The sequence below is a fragment of the Sorex fumeus genome, unplaced genomic scaffold, assembly GCF_029834395.1.
Source record: "Sorex fumeus unplaced genomic scaffold, SorFum_2.1 ptg000006l, whole genome shotgun sequence".
NCBI classification, from domain to species: domain Eukaryota; kingdom Metazoa; phylum Chordata; class Mammalia; order Eulipotyphla; family Soricidae; genus Sorex; species Sorex fumeus.
Genome location: NW_026606063.1, coordinates 38,830,165 through 38,849,347, shown reverse-complemented (window position 1 = coordinate 38,849,347; position 19,183 = coordinate 38,830,165). Strand labels below are relative to the sequence as shown.

Genomic DNA, 19,183 nt, shown 5'->3' with positions numbered 1-19,183 from the left:
TGTTATTAAATGTATTTTATAGCTTTCTATGCACTCATATATCCACACTAAATCATAAATACCACAAAACCCACATGTTATATTAACATATAATATGTTAATGAAAGTTACTCCACCAGTGGACTCTGGAATCACTTGGGGTGGGGGTAGAGGGGCACACCCAACTGAACTCAGGGTTTACTCCTGGCTCTGCACTCAGAGATTATTCCTGGTAGGCAGGAGCATCTGTGGTGCCAGATATTGAACCCAGGTCAGCCACATGCATGAAAATAAAAAAAGAAATTGGTGTCTTCTTTACATAGAACACATCTCTTGTTTGTTAACTTAGTTTGTTTAATTGCTCTTTTTTTCCTAGGAAATATGCATAAGTTTGAGTGCATGGATCTTATACACAGGACCGCTTTTCGAATTTTATTTTCTATTTATTACTTCTTACATACAGTTTAACACTGAGTTTTATTAATTTATACCTAGTCAATCATCTATCATCATAGTTCAAAGCATTTCCAATTGATTTTCTTAGGTTTACTCAATAAGTGATCTTGCTTTGCAAGTTAAAATACAATTCTCCTCCTTACTTTTGTATAATTTATTTTGCAAAATTTTGGGTTCAATGTAAAGTCAGAGCAATTTCTAGACTAAATTTCTTATCAATGTTGAAGAATGATAATAGAGTATAGTCTTGTTTCATAATATCCGGAATTGGAATTCCATAATATTAATACCATAATGTACTTTAATTAAATTATAATAAAATAATCTTTCAATAATAAATTGCTGAATTTTTAATCTCCCTTACAGTTTACAAATCATGTATACACTTCCTTTATTTTCCACTCTTTTTTTTTTCCTTTTGGGTCACACCTGGCGATGCACAGGGGTTACTCCTGGTTCTGCACTCAGAAATCACCCCTGGCGGTGCTCAGGGGACCATATGGGATGCTGGGAATCGAACCCGGGTCAGCCACATGCAAGGCAAACGCCCTACCCGCTGTGCTATTGCTCCAGCCCCTATTTTCCACTCTTAATGTTTACATTTATATGGCTTCTAGTTTGCTCTGACTTTACATTAAATCTTATTATCCAGTGTTAGATTTCCCAGCCTCTTAAGTGTAATTCCACACATATTTACTCATGGCAATGGAAATTACACAACTGCAGAACCATTAACTACTCCTTGGTACTTCTAGCTTCATAAAAGATTAAACTTAGAAAACTACGTGTGATGATACCTATGAAAAAGAAAATGTGGTTACCCTTATTCTGAGAAGAAATACTAACTTTTTTTAATAGATGCTATTACCACAGTCAAAATAGATTTTAAAAAATTGACAGGAAGGCTTCTTCAACAATAACTCAAATCACTCACCAAAATAATATTGTTTTTCTAGTCAATAACACAAAGTAGCCGTTTCTAAAAAAATACCCTTCCTACTACTTCTTCCTATCACATTTTTTTTGACCAATCAATTGAAACTTTAGTAATTACACATGGAAAGAAATTGTAGTTGTTGTTACAAAACAGTCTAATAAGAATTTTTATTTCTTAACAAAAGAACAAGAGAAACTTCCATAATAATAAGGAATACAGATGGTTTCACTAGATGCATGCACACATATGTATTTTCATGGGAATATATAAACACATAGTTATATATAATTTTAAAACATTTCACATGTATAAAAAGTCCACAAAGATTTTTTTTTACCTTTTTCTAGAAAGCAATGTATAAGAACAGGAAATTATTCTACCTTTTTTTAGAGAGCAATGTCTAAGAATAGGAAAATACTGAAATTAAGCTGAAACTTCCAAAATTTTCTAGCCTTATGTCCTAATCCTGAAAACAGACTCTCTGAAAAAGGCAGTAATATTAGTTGGCTGAACAATATTATTGATTACATCTGAACCTTACATTTGAACCTAACACACAGTGGAGATTTTATCAAAAGTAAACCTTCCCATCTGATATATGCTTCAATGACTTTTTCAAAAAAAAATCCATCAACAAGGATTGTAACTTTGATATAAATGGATATAATTGAATGTTAAGTATTAATTGTATCAAAAGGCCTGCAAGGCTAAAAAGTAGTACACTACAATGTTGTATGATAAACTTCATAATATCCAGTAAAAGTTTTCTTAAAATGTACATTTAGGGGGCTGGAGCAATAGCACAGCGGATAGGGCGTTTGCCTTGCACACGGTCAACCCGGGTTCGATTCCCAGCATCCCATATGGTCCCCCGAGCACCACCAGGGTTAATTCCTGAGCGCAGAGCCAGGAGTAACCCCTGTGCATTGCATTGTAATTTATTGTCAGAATTATCGCCAATTCAAAGCCCCCAACACAACGTCCCACAGCTATTATCACACTCATAACACAATGCCACAAATGCTCTAGTCATGAAAATCTCTCAACAACAGTCTGTGACTCTTACAGGTTAATTAACCCAAAACATGTTTTCTTGAGTTTTATTGTACATGGATTATAATGTAAATACTTTCTAAGAAAAAGAAGAAAACTGACTGAAAATATCTTAGACATGCACTGCACTGCACTGTCCTCCTGTTGTTATTGATTTGCTCGAGCAGGCCCAGTAACGTCTCCATTGTGAGACTTGTTATTACTGTGTTTGGCATATCTAATATGTCAAGGGGAGCTTGTCGGGCTCTGCTGTGTGAGCGGGATACTCTCCGTAGCTTGCAGGGCTCTCCAAGAGGGGCAGAGGAATCAAACCTGGGTCGGCCATGTCGGCCGGGTACAAGGCAAACACCCTACCTACCTGCTGTGCTATCACTCCAGCCCAACTTAGACATGCATTAAGTAGAAATTAAAAATAAATTGGGGCCAGAGAGATAATATAGTAGGTCAGGTATTTGCCTTGCATATACCTTACCAGTTTTGATCCCCAGCATCCCATATGGTCCTCTGAACCCCACCATGAGTGATCAATGAGCAGAGAGGCAGGAGTCAGGCCCGGAGTGACCCAAAAACCAACAAACATTAACAACAACAACAAAAAAACAAAACTTGAAAGTACATATTAATGAAAAACTGAAAGCTAATCTTACTCAAAGCCATCAAGAATTTTTTTCCCTTCACTGTCACTGTCACGGTCCTTCCATCGTTCATCAATTTGCTCAAGCAGGCCCAGTAACGTCTCCATCATGAAACTTGTTGTTACTGTGTTTCGCATATTGAATACGTCATGGGTAGCTTGCCAGGCTTTGCCGTGCGGGCGAAATACTCTCAGTAGCTTGCCAGGCTCTCCGAGAGGGGTGGAGGAATCGAACTCTGGGTTGGCCATGTTGGCTGTGTGCAAGGCAAATGCCCTACCCGCTGTGCTATTGCTCCAGCCCTTTTCCCTTCAAGTTTACAAAAAAAAAAAAAAAGCAAGTAAAAGAGAAAACTCAAACAGACATCACGCTTTCCTATAAATACAAAGAGAGAATGAAAGGAAACAAATACCTTGGATGGAGGAATCACCACATCTTCTGCAGGGATGTGGCTCTAGTAGCTAAACACATCACTTGTATGCGTGAGACCCAGGCTCATTCCCCAGCACCATGCTACCAACACTCCATCAGACTGCTGGATGCGGGCTTTCCACCCAACTCAGCACTGCCCTGGGTGACCCTTGCAGATTTTTTTTTAAAGATTCAAAATAATTAGTTTAAGCTTGACGATGAAAATTACAAATTACTTTTTTATGTAGGAAACACTTTTCCAATTTAGTAATATTGAACTACTTGACTATATATGAGATGAGACACTTTGCAAAGACTTCAGAAACATGCTCTTTGGAAACGTTTATTTTCGGAGTATAGCTTGGTCTATTGGTGTTTATTTATTGGAGAATTTCTTAACCTGTAGGACTTAACAGATATGAAAGAAGACAAGAATAAATGAACATGCATATTATGTTTCTAGATGTGAGAACTCTATCATAAATATGTCAATCCACAAATTAACTAGAAAAAAATGTAATTCTTTTCTAAACTTCAACAAACTTTTTTTGAAACTTGACATTGTATAAGAAAATGATGAAAGTAAAGGAATAAATTGAAAACACCCCCAATATTTTGAAGAGAAAGTTGAGAAGAAAACTATATACAAAATGTTAGCATGTAAAGGGCAAAGAGTTCCTACAAATAAGGTGCTTGCCTTGCTTGTGATCAGCCCAAGTCTGATCTCCGACACCACAAATGGTCCCCAAAGCCCCACCAGAAATGGCCCTGAGCACCAGAAGTGACCCCAAGAGTAAGCCCTGAATACAGTCAGGTATGGGCAAAAATAAAAAAAAAGAAAAGGTATCACAGTAAACTATTAGTAGTGAAAGCTAAAAACAGAGAGCAGTTGAAGAAAACAAATTAAAAAACCATCAAAGTTTTAAAAAGTAGCTTTGAGAGGTCTGACGTGATAGAACAGTGGGTAGGAAGTTTATCTTTAACCCGGCCAACCCAGGTTCGATTCCCAGCATCCCATATGGTCCTAAGCACCAGCAGGAGTAATTCCTGAGTGTATGAGCCAGGAGTAACCCCTGTGTATTGCCGTGTGACTCAAAAAGAGAAAAAAAGTAGGCTTGAGAAAAAAAAATTACTTAATATATAGAATGAGGGAAAAATATAGTAAAATTATACCAATACCAGGTTTAAACTATAGTGGAAAAAATACTGCAAGAAAATAAAGAATTACTGGAATAGAAGAAAGGTTCATAGCTACTGAGAGTATCTACAGACACTAATCAAGAGTCAATAATAAAAATTATAATTAATAAAACAAATTGCAATTTTTTTAGAAACTGTAGGTGGGAGAGTTAGACTTTTTATCAGATAATTATAAAATATGCAATCCATTTTAATCACAGCTAGTAAAAAATTTCAGAGTGCAGTTTTATAAAATACACAGTAGCTTCTATAGGATCCTGGCAAAATTATTACCTCATCTTTCAGTTGTCTCATATTCACCATCATTGGAATTGCTATATTACTGTTCATTTAACAACAGAATTTCAGGTCTATGTCTTTTGAAGAAAGCCTTCAAACTACTCTTGAAACTTGAGGTTAGGGGAAATTGATGAGCAAACTGGAAAATATACAATAAAAGAACTGTGGAACTGTGTAGCCACAGTGATTCAAATAATAATAATAATTATGCAGTCATCTGACTACAGTCCACATTCCAAAACACAACACAAAATGTACTACTATCCCTCTGTATGACAAATCACAAGAATATCCCTCCATGAGATCACCACCCTTCAACTGTATAACTGCAAATCAGTCTTACTACTGTAAAACAAAAAAGCAAAATACTTTCCATGAACTCCTGATTCACTCTTCAAGGAATTCCTATTTCTTCACACTTCACAATTATTCCAATTGTTGCTTATTTTACCATATAAAAGAATGTAAAATTATGTTTTATTCCTCCCAGATTACATAAACTTTCCTTATCTAGTTATTCAAATGCAAGCAGACTTCTGTGAAGGTTTTCTTTTCTTTACGTTTTGCATCTAAGGTTTTTACCATCACTAGAACCACAGTACTGGCAAATGTCTCCTGAGCTGGTAGTGGAACAAGATTTCAAACCATTTATAAATAATCAATTCAAGAACACATCTTTTCTTCTTTTATTCCACAAAAGACAGTATTTGTTCAGGATCCTCAAGCTGTCAACTTCTCAGAATAACCCAAATCCCACTTAGCTCTCCACAGTAAACAGTGTAGTATTTCGCTACCACATCAATAAATAAAATTCTTGAAAGAACCATTTTTGTGTTTGATTCACATTTGTTCTGCATATGCCAATGAACTTAAGGTATTTGTAATGTTAAACTCTTTAAAGCCTTAGCTTACAAAGGGGTCAAACAATCTGAAAACAGCAAAAGATCTATCCCATGTTAGATCAGTCTGGACAAAACCCAAATAAGAAATCACAGCATAAACGGGCATGATAATCTCCTTTTCTACTCTAGTCCTCTCTCTCTTTTCACTGAACTAATTTTAGAGAAAGAGTAAAAAAGTAGACAATTGAAAATCAGTCTACAGATAAGCAGGATCTTAAAAGCTATGATTTACCTAAGAAAAAAATGAAATAATCTAGTAATTAATTACTCTGGATATAGTGAACACTAAGTGCCTACTGCATGTATGTCTAACAGCATTCCCAAGGTTTTCCAGAAAGCAATCTTCATTCTCAGCATTGTGAAATTTTTTCCTTTTCTATCATGGGGTTCTTTCTAATTGTCACAGATAAAGAATAACTATGGTGGGGCTGGAGTGATATCACAGCAGGTAGGGCGTTTGCCTTACACACGGCTGACCCAGGTTCAATTCCCAGCATCCCATATCCCTGAGCACCGTCAGAAGTAATTCCTGAGCGCAGAGTCAGGAGTAACCCCTGTGCATCTCTAGGTGTGACCCAAAAAGCAAAAAATAAAAAAAGAAGAAGGAGGAGGAGGAGGAGGAGGAGGAGGAGAAAGGAGAAAGGAGGAGAAAGGAGGAGGAAGGGGAGGTGGAGGAGGAGGAGGATGAGAGGGATGAGAGGGAGGAGAAGGAGAGGGAGAGGTAGAGAGGGAGGGGGAAGGGAGGGGGAGGAGGAGGAGGAGGAGGAGGAGGAGGAGGAGGAGGAGGAGAAGAAGAAGAAGAAGAAGAAGAAGAAGAAGAAGAAGAAGAAGAAGAAGAAGAAGAAGAAGAAGAAGAAGAAGAAGAAGAAGAGGAGGAGGAGGAGGAGGAAGATGAGGAGGAGGAGGAGGAAGAGGGGGAGGGGGAAGGGGAGGGGTAGAAGTAGGAACTCCCTTCAGAAAGACAGAACATAAATGGTAACCTGCTTCAATGTCCCCTAAAATATTGTCTCGATCAAGACATTAGCCTACTAAATGCTCAATTACAGACTATTTCCATTTATAACTATTGCACATTAGGGTCCATTTATCCTGCAATTCTTTTTGTACACCCACAAGAACGGTTTAGCTCAATATATGTAAAGTTCCACCAATGGAGTGATGTTCTAAATAAAACCAAGCAATCATGTCCAAATCCATCTCTTTGACTGATGGTACGCTAAACAGGAACTAGCAGTATCTAAGAGTAAAGTTATCTCTTTTTTCTTTCCGTCTTTTTCAACTTTTTATAACTCCTAATCTGAACTCAATGTATGGGAAACCTGCAAGCAGGCAGTGAAGCTTTGGGACCGATCTTCTGATTAAGGCCAAAGTAGTGGTAAAATGACTATCACTGTCTGTATCATTGTCATCCCATTGTTCATCGATTTCCTCAAGCAGGTATCAGTAACGTCTCCATTCGTTCTAGCCCTGAAATTTTACCAAGTGCCACACTGGAGGCTCTTTCAGGGTCAGGGGAATAAGACCCATCATTGTTACTCTGTTTTGGCATATCGAATATGCCATGGGGAGCTTGCCAGATTCTGTCATGCACGCAGGATACTCTTGGTAGCCTGCCTGGTTCTCTGAGAGTGAAAACTTAACAATGAGAGATCGCACGGCCTGGAAATATATCCCAGAGAGGCAAAAAAGTATAGACGAAGTGACATCTGCAATTGCCTGTTTATTGCAGCACTCTTTACAATAGCCAGAATCTGGAAAAAACCTGAGTGTCCGAGAACAGATGACTGGTTAAAGAAACTTTGGTACATTTACACAATGGAGTACTATGCAGCTGTTAGAAAAGACGAAGTCATGAAATTTACATACAAGTGGTACTACATGGGAAGTATCATGTTAAGCGAAATGACTCAGAGAGAAAGGGATAGACGTAGAAAGATTGCATTCATCTGGGGAACATAAAGTAACAAAATAGGAAACTAACACCCAAGAATGGCCGAGATTAGTACCAGGAATCTTACTCCATGACTTGGAGGCCAACCACACATACTAGGGGAAAAGGGAGCTCAGATAAAGAGGGGAACACCAAATAAAGGTGTTGGGAGGATCCTCCCAGGATAGGAGAAGCATGCGGAAAGTAGACTATAGACCAAACATGATTGCCACTCAATGTTTCTTTTGCAAACCACAATACCCAAAAGGAGAGAGAGAACAGAGGGGAATGCCCTGCCACAGAGACAGGGTGGGATGGGGGGGATGGGGGGTGGGAGGGATACTGGGATCCGTGGTGGTGGGAAGTGGGCATTGGTGGAGGGATGGTATTTGATCATTGTATAATTGAAACCCAAGCACAAAAATGTGTAAGTCTGCAACTGTACCTCATGATGTCTCACTATTAAAAAATGTTTAATAAAAAAATAATAATAATAAAATATGAAAAAGAAAAAAAGAGGTCGCACGGTCACGAATGTGGCCTTGCACTTCTGGGAGCTTGGTTTTATAGTCTCTGGATCATGACCGTTGATAGGATTACACAGCACTGGGGGCAGTTGGTGGGTGTAGTACCTAGCTACTGGAAGATGGGGGATCTGGAAGAGGCTAAGGTGACTAAGGACAAAATATTCATGCGGTACAGAAATGTTTATCTTTATTATCTTTCTCCTTCCTAGCCTATAAGAAAGTAATGGTTGGCCATCATGTTCGGTCTATAGTCTACTTTCAGCATGCATCTCCCATCCCGAGCGGACCCTCCTAGCACCCTTTACTTGGTGGCCCCTTCTCTGTCTGAGCTGCTTTTTCCCCCAGCATGTGAGGCCGGATTCCAAACCGTGGAGTAATCCTCCTGATCCTTATCTCTACTATCCTTGGGTGTTAGTCTCCCATTCTGTTACTTTATATTCCACAAATGAGTGAAATCTTTCTATGCCTGTCCCTCTCTTTTTTGACTCATTTCACTTAGCGTGATACTTTCCATGTTGATCCACTTACATGCAAATGTCATGATTCATTAAAAAAGAAAAAAATTTTTTAAACGATCTTGATTAATTAAAAAAAGAAAAAAAACTGTGTGAAAACTAGAATGTTTAATAAATGGTCATATATACTCACCATGTTCTAAAATTAAATTCCAGATGAACTAAAGACTCAAATACAATTACATATATAATGAGGGGCGGGGGGAAGAAACCACTTAACAACAGATTCAGTGGTTCCAAGGCAGAGGCAGTTGGAGCCCGAAAGAGCTCCCTAATTCAAACTAAAAATCTAAAACTCCAACACATGAAAGAAGAACCTTTTCCGCCAATCAGTGGAGCTCTTCTGCTAAAAGTCTGGGATCAAACTAGCCTTCCTCCTTTCTTACTGTCTAGCTATTGAGCTCAGGCAAGAAGAAGAAATCTGGAGAAGGAATTTTTTTCCCTTTTTTTTAATTGAGTCACAGTGAGCTACACGCTTATAAAGCTTTCATGTTTCAGTTTTAATCATACAATGATTGAATACCCATCCCTGAACCAGTGTAAATTTTCCACTACCAATGTCCCCAGTATCCTTCCCTCCCCTCCTATCCCACTCCTCCCCCTACCTCTATGGCAGACAGTTTCCCTCTTTCTTTCTCTACTTATGGGTATTATGGTTTGCAATATAGAGTGAGAGGCCATCATGTTTGGTCCTTTATCTACTTTCAGCACACATCTCCCATCCCAAATGATCCCTCCGACCATCGTTGACTTAGTGATCTTCTCTATCCCCATGGAGCAGGAATTTTTGTAGACATATATTAGCTAATTCTAAACTATATACATGGAAGAGGAAAGAATTAGAATATGAAAAATGAAGCTGGTCACTATTCACAATAGCCAAAATCTGGAAAAAAAAAACCCGAGTGCCCGAGAACAGATGACTTGTTAAAGAAACTTTGGTGCATCTACACAATGGAGTACTATGCAGCTGTTAGAAAAGATGAAGTCATGAAATGTACATACAAGTGGTTCTACATGGAAAGTATCAGGTTAAGAGAAATGAGTCAGAAAGAGAGGGATAGACATAGAAAGATTGCATTCATCTGGGGAACATAAAGTAACAGAATGGGAGACTAACAACCAGAAATAGCCGAGATAAGTTCACTCCATGGCTTGGAGGCCAGCCGCACAGGCTGGGGGAGAAGGCAGCTCAGATAGAGAGGGGAGCACCAAGTAAAGGGTGTTGGGAGGATCTTCCCAGGATGAGAGATGCAAGCTGAAAGTAGACTATAACCAAACATGATTGCCGTTCAAAGCCTCTTTTGCAAACCACAGCACCCAAAAGGAGAGAGAGAATAAAAGGGAATGCCCTGTCACAGAAGTGGGGTGGAATGGGGGGATGGGGGTGTGGGAGGGATGCTGGGAGCATTGGCGGTGGGGAATGGGCACTGGTGGAGGGATGGGTACTCAATTATTGTATAACTGAAACACAAACACAAAAATTTTTAAGTCTACAATGGTACCTCATGGTGTTTCACCAATAAATTTTTTAAATGAAGCTGGAAAAAATAATAATAAACCAAGAGGAATCAGACCACCTGACTTTAAAACTTATGTTAAAATTAAAGTATAACTGAGATAGTACATTACTCGTAAAGGGAGAGACAAATACATATCAATGAAACAATACTGCAGAAATAACATACAAACATGGCCATTTGACTTTTTTCAAAGCTACAAAAACAATCAACAAAGATAGACTCTTTTTTATCCAATGGCATTGAGACAACTGAACATTCATTCATATACCCCCCAAAATACAAAACAAAACCTTTGAATTTAACTTTATATCAGATCTAGGGTGGAGCAATAATACAGTGGGCTGTGTACTTGCCTTGTACAGGGCCAATCTGGATTAAATCCCTGGCACCCTGTGTGTTCCCTGAAGCCTTGCCAGGAGTGACCCCTGAGCAAGAGCCAGGAGTGAGCGCCCTGAGCACAACCTGATGTGACCCAGCTAACCCCCACCCCCAATAAATAAAAATGGATCATAGTTATTATGATTTGGGATATTTTCCTTTAAAACTTATTTGTGGACTAGGATTGAGAAAAAGTTCGCAGACAAAATACCAAAATCATGATCCCATTTTTTTTATTCAAATTACCATGAGATTCATCACTCCATTTTTAACCTGATAAGTTAAACTGCATCAATACTTACAACGTTTGCTCTGTAAAAGACACTTTTAAATATTTCTAAAAATAACTTACAGATGAGGAAGAGGTATCTGCAGAGCACATATCTGACAAAGGCCTCTACCACAATATATGTGAATCCTAAATTCAAAATAAGAAAACAACCCAATGTAAAAATGAGAACATTTAATCAAAAAAGGAACACCTATGTGGCAAAAAAAAAAACCACGTGAAATGTACTGAAGATAATTAGTAGAGTCAAATTTAAATGATGATACACACAAGTAAGACATAAATGGGGGATGTGATCATAATAAGTGCTGGGGATAATGTAAAGAAACTGAAGCTCTGATTATTGTAGGTAGGAATGCAAAATGGTACAGTAATAAAGAAAAAAGTATGACCATTTCTTTATACATTAACATACTCTGTAACTTTGTAACTGTGTAGCTTACCGTGATTCAATTTCTATAAATAAATTTTAAAAACGCTCAGTAATTAAAAAAAGAAGAAAAAGAAAAAAAACATACTCTAAAATCCAACAATCTCTCTCTGTGCTATTTATCCCAGATAAATGAAAACTTATGTTCATACAAAAATCCTGGACCCAACCATTTATAGCAGCTCTACTGAAAAACTGAAAAGAACCCAGGTTCCTTCAGCAGTTGATTGGATAAACAACTTGTGGTACATCCATACACTGGAACTATATTCAATAACAAACAGAAGTAAACTGTTGATACATGCAACAATTTGGATAAATATCAAAGGCATTATGCCTAACAAAAATAAGTCCGTCTCAAAAGTGTACATATGTATGATAGCACTACGATGAAAGTCTCAAACAAAGAAAACTGATGCAGAAAACTGATGCAGAACAGATCAGAGACTTCAGGATTGAAGACAGGGAGATAACTATAAACAAACAGCATGTGGGAGCATTAGAAATCAACAGCAGAGAATAAGAGAAGGAACACATGGAGGGTGCGGGATCCCGGAGGAAAAGAAAAAAGAAAAAACAGGTTCCAAAAAGAGCCGAGAGCACCGGGAAGTTCCAGATGGAGTAGGCGCCGCACCCCGCCTCCCCCAGATGGAACCCTGGTGACCAGAAGCCTCTACAAACACAGCTCGAGTATGCGGGAACGAGGACTTTTTCTCAAATCTGCCGGACTACACCTCCCAGGTAACCTCTGATCCCGGAAGTCATGCCCACAGCCCGCCCCCCAGCGCCATCTTTGAAACGTTCAGAATAAGAGAAGGAACACATGGAGGGTGCGGGATCCCGGAGGAAAAGAAAAAAGAAAAAACAGGTTCCAAAAAGAGCCGAGAGCACCGGGAAGTTCCAGATGGAGTAGGCGCCGCATCCCGCCTCCCCCAGATGGAACCCTGGTGACCAGAAGCCTCTACAAACACAGCTCGAGTATGCGGGAACGAGGACTTTTTCTCAAATCTGCCGGACTACACCTCCCAGGTAACCTCTGATCCCGGAAGTCATGCCCACAGCCCGCCCCCCAGCGCCATCTTTGAAACGTTCAGAATAAGAGAAGGAACACATGGAGGGTGCGGGATCCCGGAGGAAAAGAAAAAAGAAAAAACAGGTTCCAAAAAGAGCCGAGAGCACCGGGAAGTTCCAGATGGAGTAGGCGCCGCATCCCGCCTCCCCCAGATGGAACCCTGGTGACCAGAAGCCTCTACAAACACAGCTCGAGTATGCGGGAACGAGGACTTTTTCTCAAATCTGCCGGACTACACCTCCCAGGTAACCTCTGATCCCGGAAGTCATGCCCACAGCCCGCCCCCCAGCGCCATCTTTGAAACGTTCAGAATAAGAGAAGGAACACATGGAGGGTGCGGGATCCCGGAGGAAAAGAAAAAAGAAAAAACAGGTTCCAAAAAGAGCCGAGAGCACCGGGAAGTTCCAGATGGAGTAGGCGCCGCATCCCGCCTCCCCCAGATGGAACCCTGGTGACCAGAAGCCTCTACAAACACAGCTCGAGTATGCGGGAACGAGGACTTTTTCTCAAATCTGCCGGACTACACCTCCCAGGTAACCTCTGATCCCGGAAGTCATGCCCACAGCCCGCCCCCCAGCGCCATCTTTGAAACGTTCAGAATAAGAGAAGGAACACATGGAGGGTGCGGGATCCCGGAGGAAAAGAAAAAAGAAAAAACAGGTTCCAAAAAGAGCCGAGAGCACCGGGAAGTTCCAGATGGAGTAGGCGCCGCATCCCGCCTCCCCCAGATGGAACCCTGGTGACCAGAAGCCTCTACAAACACAGCTCGAGTATGCGGGAACGAGGACTTTTTCTCAAATCTGCCGGACTACACCTCCCAGGTAACCTCTGATCCCGGAAGTCATGCCCACAGCCCGCCCCCCAGCGCCATCTTTGAAACGTTCAGAATAAGAGAAGGAACACATGGAGGGTGCGGGATCCCGGAGGAAAAGAAAAAAGAAAAAACAGGTTCCAAAAAGAGCCGAGAGCACCGGGAAGTTCCAGATGGAGTAGGCGCCGCATCCCGCCTCCCCCAGATGGAACCCTGGTGACCAGAAGCCTCTACAAACACAGCTCGAGTATGCGGGAACGAGGACTTTTTCTCAAATCTGCCGGACTACACCTCCCAGGTAACCTCTGATCCCGGAAGTCATGCCCACAGCCCGCCCCCCAGCGCCATCTTTGAAACGTTCAGAATAAGAGAAGGAACACATGGAGGGTGCGGGATCCCGGAGGAAAAGAAAAAAGAAAAAACAGGTTCCAAAAAGAGCCGAGAGCACCGGGAAGTTCCAGATGGAGTAGGCGCCGCATCCCGCCTCCCCCAGATGGAACCCTGGTGACCAGAAGCCTCTACAAACACAGCTCGAGTATGCGGGAACGAGGACTTTTTCTCAAATCTGCCGGACTACACCTCCCAGGTAACCTCTGATCCCGGAAGTCATGCCCACAGCCCGCCCCCCAGCGCCATCTTTGAAACGTTCAGAATAAGAGAAGGAACACATGGAGGGTGCGGGATCCCGGAGGAAAAGAAAAAAGAAAAAACAGGTTCCAAAAAGAGCCGAGAGCACCGGGAAGTTCCAGATGGAGTAGGCGCCGCATCCCGCCTCCCCCAGATGGAACCCTGGTGACCAGAAGCCTCTACAAACACAGCTCGAGTATGCGGGAACGAGGACTTTTTCTCAAATCTGCCGGACTACACCTCCCAGGTAACCTCTGATCCCGGAAGTCATGCCCACAGCCCGCCCCCCAGCGCCATCTTTGAAACGTTCAGAATAAGAGAAGGAACACATGGAGGGTGCGGGATCCCGGAGGAAAAGAAAAAAGAAAAAACAGGTTCCAAAAAGAGCCGAGAGCACCGGGAAGTTCCAGATGGAGTAGGCGCCGCATCCCGCCTCCCCCAGATGGAACCCTGGTGACCAGAAGCCTCTACAAACACAGCTCGAGTATGCGGGAACGAGGACTTTTTCTCAAATCTGCCGGACTACACCTCCCAGGTAACCTCTGATCCCGGAAGTCATGCCCACAGCCCGCCCCCCAGCGCCATCTTTGAAACGTTCAGAATAAGAGAAGGAACACATGGAGGGTGCGGGATCCCGGAGGAAAAGAAAAAAGAAAAAACAGGTTCCAAAAAGAGCCGAGAGCACCGGGAAGTTCCAGATGGAGTAGGCGCCGCATCCCGCCTCCCCCAGATGGAACCCTGGTGACCAGAAGCCTCTACAAACACAGCTCGAGTATGCGGGAACGAGGACTTTTTCTCAAATCTGCCGGACTACACCTCCCAGGTAACCTCTGATCCCGGAAGTCATGCCCACAGCCCGCCCCCCAGCGCCATCTTTGAAACGTTCAGAATAAGAGAAGGAACACATGGAGGGTGCGGGATCCCGGAGGAAAAGAAAAAAGAAAAAACAGGTTCCAAAAAGAGCCGAGAGCACCGGGAAGTTCCAGATGGAGTAGGCGCCGCATCCCGCCTCCCCCAGATGGAACCCTGGTGACCAGAAGCCTCTACAAACACAGCTCGAGTATGCGGGAACGAGGACTTTTTCTCAAATCTGCCGGACTACACCTCCCAGGTAACCTCTGATCCCGGAAGTCATGCCCACAGCCCGCCCCCCAGCGCCATCTTTGAAACGTTCAGAATAAGAGAAGGAACACATGGAGGGTGCGGGATCCCGGAGGAAAAGAAAAAAGAAAAAACAGGTTCCAAAAAGAGCCGAGAGCACCGGGAAGTTCCAGATGGAGTAGGCGCCGCATCCCGCCTCCCCCAGATGGAACCCTGGTGACCAGAAGCCTCTACAAACACAGCTCGAGTATGCGGGAACGAGGACTTTTTCTCAAATCTGCCGGACTACACCTCCCAGGTAACCTCTGATCCCGGAAGTCATGCCCACAGCCCGCCCCCCAGCGCCATCTTTGAAACGTTCAGAATAAGAGAAGGAACACATGGAGGGTGCGGGATCCCGGAGGAAAAGAAAAAAGAAAAAACAGGTTCCAAAAAGAGCCGAGAGCACCGGGAAGTTCCAGATGGAGTAGGCGCCGCATCCCGCCTCCCCCAGATGGAACCCTGGTGACCAGAAGCCTCTACAAACACAGCTCGAGTATGCGGGAACGAGGACTTTTTCTCAAATCTGCCGGACTACACCTCCCAGGTAACCTCTGATCCCGGAAGTCATGCCCACAGCCCGCCCCCCAGCGCCATCTTTGAAACGTTCAGAATAAGAGAAGGAACACATGGAGGGTGCGGGATCCCGGAGGAAAAGAAAAAAGAAAAAACAGGTTCCAAAAAGAGCCGAGAGCACCGGGAAGTTCCAGATGGAGTAGGCGCCGCATCCCGCCTCCCCCAGATGGAACCCTGGTGACCAGAAGCCTCTACAAACACAGCTCGAGTATGCGGGAACGAGGACTTTTTCTCAAATCTGCCGGACTACACCTCCCAGGTAACCTCTGATCCCGGAAGTCATGCCCACAGCCCGCCCCCCAGCGCCATCTTTGAAACGTTCAGAATAAGAGAAGGAACACATGGAGGGTGCGGGATCCCGGAGGAAAAGAAAAAAGAAAAAACAGGTTCCAAAAAGAGCCGAGAGCACCGGGAAGTTCCAGATGGAGTAGGCGCCGCATCCCGCCTCCCCCAGATGGAACCCTGGTGACCAGAAGCCTCTACAAACACAGCTCGAGTATGCGGGAACGAGGACTCTTTCTCAAAACCGCGCGGCCGCTTACGCGGCCGCGCGACATCTCTCTATATACAAAGTGATCAATGAGAAGTAAACCACCCAATCTTTCTCCCTGAAAATCAGAGTTAAGTTTGGAGCATGGCCACAGCCCCAGAAACACAAGGACTTAATGCAGAAACCAGCAGCTTAGAGCAGAAAAGTGAACGGACGATGCGTTAACCCAGGCCATCATTTCTGCCCAGAGGGGAAAAGGGTGTTGCCCCATTCGCCCTCTCTTCTCTGGAAAGAAGGATGGCAGCCGCATGGGAGCCTTGTGGACAGCAGGTATGAGCCGGGGGTGTGGGGGCGACTAAAACCTCATGGGAAGGGGGGCGTTCTGGTCCGTCCTTCACGCCCTACCGAGGTCACCAGTTGCCCCCCACGAGCGGCTCTCCAGCACGGCCACAGCCCCAGAAGCACAAGGGCTTAATGCAGAACCCAGCAGCTTGGAGCAGAAAAGTGAAAGGACTGTGCGTTAATCCAGGCAATCATTTCTGCCCAGAGGGGAAAGGGTGTTGCTCCCTTCCACCCTCCTCCCTCTGGAAAGAAAGATGGCGGCCACATGGGAGCCTTGTGGACAGCAGGTATGAGCCGGGGGTGTGGGGGCGACTAAAACCTCATGGGAAGAGGGGCGTTCTGGTCCGTCCTTCACGCCCTACCGAGGTCACCAGTTGCCCCCCCCCGAGCAGCTCCCCAGCACGGCCACAGTCCCAGAAGCACAAGGACTTAATGCAGAACCCAGCAGCTTGGAGCAGAAAAGTGAAAGGACTATGCGTTAATCCAGGCCATCAAGTCTGCCGGAGGGGAAAGGGTGTTGCCCCATTCGCCCTCTCTTCTCTGGAAAGAAGGATGGCGGCCGCATGGGAGCCTTGTGGACAGCAGGTATGAGCCGGGGGTGTGGGGGCGACTAAAACCTCATGGGAAGGGGGGCGTTCCAGTCCGTCCTTCACGCCCTACCGAGGTCACCAGCCACCCCTCACGAGCGGCTCTCCAGCACGGCCACGGCCCCAGAAGCACAAGGACTTAATGCAGAACCCAGCAGCTTGGAGCAGAAAAGTGAACGGACTATGCGTTGATCCAGCCCATCAAGTCTGCTGGAGGGGAAAGGGTGTTGCCCCATTCGCCCTCTCCTCTCTGGAAAGAAAGATGGCGGCCACATGGGAGCCTTGTGGACAGCAGGTATGAGCCGGGAGTGTGGGGGCGACTAAAACCTCATGGGAAGGGGGGCGTTCCGGTCCGTCCTTCACGCCCTACCGAGGTCACCAGTTGCCCCCCACGAACGGCTCTCCAGCACGGCCACAGCCCCAGAAGCACAAGGGCTTAATGCAGAACCCAGCAGCTTGGAGCAGAAAAGTGAAAGGACTATGCGTTAATCCAGGCAATCATTTCTGCCCAGAAGGGAAAGGGTGTTGCTCCCTTCCGCCCTCCTCCCTCTGGAAAGAAAGATGGCGGCCACATGGGGGCCTTGTGGACAGCAGATATGAGCCGGGGGTGTGGGGGCGACTAAAACCTCATGGGAAGGGGGGCGTTCTGGTCCGTCCTTCACGCCCTACCGAGGTCACCAGTTGCCCCCCACGAGCGGCTCTCCAGCACAGCCACGGCCCCAGAAGCACAAGGACTTAATGCAGAACCCAGCAGCTTGGAGCAGAAAAGTGAACGGACTCTGCATTGATCCAGGCCATCAAGTCTGCCGGAGGGGAAAGGGTGTTGCCCCATTCGCCCTCTCCTCTCTGGAAAGAAAGATGGTGGCCACATGGGAGCCTTGTGGACAGCAGGTATGAGCCGGGAGTGTGGGGGCGACTAAAACCTCATGGGAAGAGGGGCGTTTCGGTCCGCCCTTCACGCCCTACCGAGGCCACCAGTTGCCCCCACGAGCGGCTCTCCAGCACGGCCACAGCCCCAGAAGCACAATGACCTAATGCAGAACCCAGCAGCTTGGAGCAGAAAAGTGAAAGGACTATGCGTTGATCCAGGCAATCATTTCTGCCCAGAGGGGAAAGGGTGTTGCTCCCTTCCGCCCTCCTCCCTCTGGAAAGAAAGATGGCGGCCACATGGGAGCCTTGTGGACAGCAGGTATGAGCCGGGGGTGTGGGGGCGACTAAAACCTCATGGGAAGGGGGGCGTTCTGGTCCGTCCTTCACGCCCTACCGAGGTCACCAGTTGCCCCCCGCGAGCGGCTCTCCAGCACGGCCACGGCCCCAGAAGCACAAGGACTTAATGCAGAACCCAGCAGCTTGGAGCAGAAAAGTGAACGGACTCTGCATTGATCCAGGCCATCAAGTCTGCCGGAGGGGAAAGGGTGTTGCCCCATTCGCCCTCTCCTCTTTGGAAAGAAAGATGGCGGCCACATGGGAGCCTTGTGGACAGCAGGTATGAGCCGGGAGTGTGGGGGCGACTAAAACCTCATGGGAAGGGGGGCGTTTCGGTCCGCCCTTCACGTCCTACCGAGGCCACCGGTTGCCCCCCGCGAGCGGCTCTCCAGCACGGCCAGGACTCCAGAACACAGAAACCAATTTCTTAACTATCTGACTTTCAGTAGAAATACTTCCAGGGTCAATAGGTAAAAGAGCAGAAATCCAAAACCAACATTTAATTCTTGAACCCAGCCGTAGAAAGCAAATCACTCCACAATGCTTTTTCAGCATGTCTGATTTGGGGGGGGGGTAAACTCTAAATAATAGTGGTGAATCTTTTATTGAAACAATGAATCTAATCAAAGCAGATAGAGTGTTAACTAGAATTCATCTGCTTCACAGGGACGGGGAGGGGTGGGGGGTGGGGTTTTATTGGGGTTCTTCATGGTAAAAAATAAGTATTGGTAAAGGGAAATGTGTTTGATATTTGCATGACTGAGACATAAACCTGAAAGCTTTGTAACCTTTCCCACAGTGATTCAATAAATAAATTAAAAAAAAAAAAAAAAAAGAAATCAACAGCAGAAAGACAGCTGGAACATCCCAAAATACTTGGACATTTTAAGA

At 44.5% G+C, this 19,183-nt stretch overlaps 1 protein-coding gene across 1 annotated transcript in view; it reads right to left on the bottom strand.

Moving 5' to 3' along the window:
* EXOC6B (exocyst complex component 6B) overlaps positions 1-19,183 on the bottom strand; it is a 598,998-nt gene that overhangs the window by 422,955 nt on the left and 156,860 nt on the right. The gene's annotated exons all lie outside the window — the stretch shown is intronic.